The sequence below is a fragment of the Cricetulus griseus genome, unplaced genomic scaffold (assembly GCF_003668045.3).
Source record: "Cricetulus griseus strain 17A/GY unplaced genomic scaffold, alternate assembly CriGri-PICRH-1.0 unplaced_scaffold_2, whole genome shotgun sequence".
Classification (NCBI taxonomy): domain Eukaryota; kingdom Metazoa; phylum Chordata; class Mammalia; order Rodentia; family Cricetidae; genus Cricetulus; species Cricetulus griseus.
In genome coordinates this window covers 9,523,628-9,528,625 of record NW_023276919.1, presented here as the reverse complement: position 1 = coordinate 9,528,625, position 4,998 = coordinate 9,523,628, and the positions used below count along the sequence as shown (strand labels likewise).

General features: G+C 43.1%; 1 pseudogene; it reads left to right on the top strand.

The window, feature by feature from the left end:
• The first annotated feature begins 622 nt into the window (after positions 1-622).
• On the top strand, positions 623-4,725 carry LOC113831831 (annotated as a pseudogene).
• The last annotated feature ends 273 nt before the right edge of the window (positions 4,726-4,998 follow it).

Sequence of the window (4,998 nt, the reverse complement as noted above, 5' to 3'; positions counted from 1 at the left end):
ATAGGTAACATGAAATTAACTTAAAAAAACTTCAAAACTAAACAATGACAAAAATTGGGTGTTGGGAAAGGATGAGAATAGAGGCATGCTAATCTTGTGAGATTAAATACCTCTGAAGGAGCAGGCACCCCAGGTCGAGGGAAATGGGGGAAAAGAGATCCGTGAACGGCCAGCGACACTAAAGAAAACCCTTGTGGGCCAGTGTAGCTCGAGGAGGCTCCTGGAAGGGGGAAAAGAGACAACATCCTAGGGTCAGAGCTGGAGGGGTCACCGAGGGTAAGGTGGGCAGACCTGTAACACTCTAGCAGCCCATTCCCCTAGACTGGACTGCGCCATATCCACTCTCCAATCCCCACATGACGCCCCCCCAGATGGGACCACACCTCCCTGACTTCTGCTGCCTCTGCTCTAGCACTCACTCTCTCTCATCCACACACGCAGGCGGCTCTGGCGGCTACAGCAGCATCGAGGGCCACAGTCATACCGCGGACTCCTCCTGAGACATGCACCACCGACCCACTGCTGCTTCCAGAGACCCGACCATCCTTTCAGCACCGGGCATACACGGCACCACATGCACAAACTCCAACACCACGTATAACCTCACTTGCAAAGGTTCCACATGGGCTGGGAACCGAGGAGGCTCATGGAGCAGAGGCTGCCGAGGCCGCTACCGGGCAAAGGGCAGTTGGTAGTGGAGAATCGGGAAGGAGCCAAGGGAAAGGTGGGGGCGGACATCAGTCAGGGTGCAGATGAGAGCTGACGACTACCAACCACCACCGCCATAACACCAACACACATCTAAACTTAGGGAGACAGAGGGCCCCTGAGAGGCCCTGCAAGCTAACCCCTGAGCTGTACCACCCCCAACGGTGCACGGAGGGTGACAGTACCCAACACCACAGGCCATGCACCACACGACACAGGCTTCACCAACACCATCACTCCACCAACCCTCCGAGCACAACAGAACCTTGGGTTCTGTTCTTGCTCAGCAGCAGAGGCCACCTGGATCTCTCTCGTTAATGATCCTTGCAATTTTTACTTCCTCTAGGTGGTCAAGTTTGACTGTCTTGTCAGCACTCAGCCAGTGCCATGGGCCGACCCCAGCAGGGCCGACCCCAGCAGGGACTATCCGAGGGCCTCACTAAACCATCCAATTGTAGTGATGGGCTGTGTGTACAAAGTGCAGGGATTTAATCAACCCAATCTTGTGACCCGCACTTACTGGGAATTCCTTGTTCATGGGGAATAATTGCAATCCCCGATCCCCATCAACGAGGAACCCAGACCTGCCAGCATAAAGTAGGCACACACTGAGCCTGTCAGTGTTGTGTGTGTTCAGCCCAGACATGTAAGGGCATCATAGACATGTTATTTCTCAATCGGGTGTTTGAATGCCACTTGTCCCTCTAAGAAGTTGGGGGATGCTGACAGCTCAAGGTCACTTAACTAGTTAGCATGCCAGAGTCTCCTTTCTTATCAGAACTAACCAGACAAATAGCTCCACCAACTAAGAACGGCCATGCACCACCACCCATGGAATCGAGAAAGAGCTATTAATCTGTCAATCCTGTCCATATCGGGACTGGCTGAAGTTTCCCGTGTTGTGTCAAATTAAGCCACAGGCTCCACTCCTAGTGGTGCCCTTCCATCAGTTACTTTAAGTTTCTGCTTTGCAACCATATTTCCTCCAGAACCGAAAGACTTAAGTTTCCTGGAAGCTGCCTGGGGATCAAGGGTATAACGCCGCTGCATCCACAGTCAGCATCATTTATGGTGAGAATTATGACAGTGTCTGATCATCCTTGACATTCCGACTGTCTTTCTTGATTAATGAAAACATTCTTGGCAAATGCTTTCCCTCTGGTCCGTCTTGCACTGGTCCAAGAATTTCACCTTTAGAGACACAAAACGAAAGCCCCCAAGCATCCCTCTTAATTATGGCCTCAGTTCTTAAAACCAACAAAATAGAAACAATCCATCTGCCAAAAATTCCGCATTGATGTTTAAAGTTCAGAGCAGATACTGCACACAGTTTGTATTTCCATTTTTTCTCCTTTTCCATCATCCCTTGGTGCCAGAAATAGATCATGGTTTCCTTCCGAGTACCTCATGATTGCTTTCTAATACATGGGCAAATGATGTGGGGCCTCAGGTTGATACTTTTTTCTCTATAAGCATACAGAGAAACAAGCATTTTGATGCTCCACATCAAAGTGGCTTGAATTACAAGGCATGCTTTCAAAGGAGTATTTTTACATACTGCATATTGGTCATGCTTAGGTGTCTTGGCCTCTTTAAGCATTAGATCCAGTACTCAGCATATTTTGTTACTAAAAGGCTAATTTTTATATATGGAAAATAAAGGACAACTTTCAGAGGTCAAGAGACCAATTTTCACTTACAATGTGAGTTCTGGGAATTGAACTCAGGTCCATAAATTTGGTGGCAAATGTCTTCACACACCAAGGCATCACACAGACTCCATTTTCTTTTTCTTTATCAATTAGTTTTTCCATATGATCTGTTCTCTACTTTACAGTATTAATTACAGAAACATATTTGAGTTATGGGTATGGTGGGTTGTGTCTTCTAGGACTTGTAAGGCTGGTGCAGGATTGCAATCTGAAGTGAATTTAGGTCATATCTTGGTTTCCAGGTCAGGATGCAACACAGAAAAAGGAGGTCTCAAATAACCAAAAATACATATTTGATTTCCAGACCTTTTTTCTCCTCTTGCTGTCTTTAATGCTTTAATTTTCTGAATTATATGGAATGTTCTGGATTGAGTTCCAAATGAGAAATAAACAACCTCAGCTGGCAGGATGGATCAGATGGATAATGGTACTTACTCACAAATGTGAAGATTTGATGTATGTCAGGGCCCACATGTTAGAAAGAGAAATTGACTGCTGAAAATTGTCCTAAAACAAACACAAACACACACACAGACACACACACACACACACACACACACACACACACACACACACACACACCACAGCAGCAGCAGCAGCAGCAAATATGTTGAACTTTTTAAAAATCAAGTTGAATAGATTGACTTTGTTCTACACTTCATAAGTGAGAGTATTTTTACTATCTGCCCCTTGGAGACAAGTGACTTGAGTGTAATGAGATCATCACGTATCTATGGATTCTTCTTTACTTCTTTGCTGAATAGAGGGATTTCAATCTTTGTTGGCTTGTGATTGGGATCTGTAAGTATTTATTTAGCACATTTGCAAGCATGTTGCCTTGAGATACTGAAAACTCCAGCCCTTTGATTGTCAGTGGTTTCCCTTTCTAGGCACGTGCCTGGGCAGGCCTCACTTCACTGATAGTGTGTCTTCTTTCTTTAACTGACCTGAGTGCCCCACTAGGAATCTGGTGATGGCTGTTCCTACATTTGTGTCCATCCAAGAATGGAAGGATTCCAGGCTGGATTCTCTGAATCAGCTCAGTTGTCAAGAACACCCATCCTTCTGTTCCTGAAGCCTACCTCTGTTCTGTCTTCCACCTGGCTGCCTCTTGCATAGTTTTTGGACACCACTACTGGGAAATACCTGCATCCCTTTCCAGAAATGTCGTTTCTGAGTTAATGCACTGATCTACTAGACTCCTATGCACTATACCCTCTAGAAATTAAGTGTAAAGTTGTGGAGCGAAGAATGGGAGTTGGGACATCTACAGTCAAATTGTGTAATATGTTTCCCAATTTAAGTTCTGTGGAAAACTTATTGATAATTCTGGATGGTCTGTTGATTAAATGCATACCAATTAATGATGGTCTACACATAAAAGTCAGGATAAGAGTAATTTTTGATAGATCAGAATACAAAAATTATTTATGTACTGTGACCACTAGGTGGTGCCACCAATCAATGAAAACAATGTGGTTTCTTGCTGACAATCAAGAATCACCCACACCCTTGAGTTGCACATGAATGAATTTGTGTACATATACAACTTGTGTGCATACATAAGTCAGCGTCTAATTAGTCCTCATAGTACAACAAAGGTGTAAAGTGTCTACATACATAAAAAGTCATGCACAGCTGGTGGGCACTGCATGGAGGGAGCAGACAGGGAAGAGGAAGTTAAGGATAACTGGTATGATAATAATGATGAAAATAAAGTGGAAGCAGAATTAATACCAGAAGTAAAAATTTCGGGAAAAAAAATAGCAGAAAAGAGAAAAGAGAAAAAGGGCAGCAGAAGAAACAGCAAGAAGAAATTAGAAAAATATTAGAAGAGCCTGAAGAACATAAAGTGCTAACACCTGAAGAGCAATTAGCAGATAAACTTCAGCTAAAGAAGCTACAGGAAGAAACAGACCTTGAATTAGCAAAAGAAACTTTTGGTGTTAATAATACAGGTTATGGAATAGATGCTATGAACCCATCTTCAGGAGATGACTTCACAGAATTTGGAAAATTACTAAAAGATAAAATTACACAATATGAAAAATCACTGTATTGTGCCAGTTTTTTGTTTGTTTGTTTTGTTTTTGGAAGCCTTAGTTTGAGATGTCTCTATTTCGTTGGATTTTGATGACTTGATGCTTTGCAGTGAAAAACAGAAATAAGAAAAGCAAAGGAAAGCCAAAGAGAAGAATAAAAGTGTGGTTCCTGGAGGTGATTAAAGGCCACCATGAAAGACAATCTGGCTGATTATGGTGGATATGATGGAGTATATTTACAAGACTATGAAGACTTAATGTGAGCTTTTAACTTCTCCTGGTGTCTTCTTTCCCACAATCCCTTCAACATATAGCACAACTTCCTTTTCCTTTCTGTTTTGCCAAATGCTACAATCAGAAATGCAGTATCTTTTGTGCTGGTTATTTAACCCCTTGACATTTAGGTGCTAATGAACAAATGAGGGAACTTGGATCTTGTTGACAAGTGGTTAAAACTGTTAACCTCAGTTGCTACTAAATCATAGTTTAAAAACAAAACAAACCTAAGAACATTGTCATTTTTGCTATTTGATTCC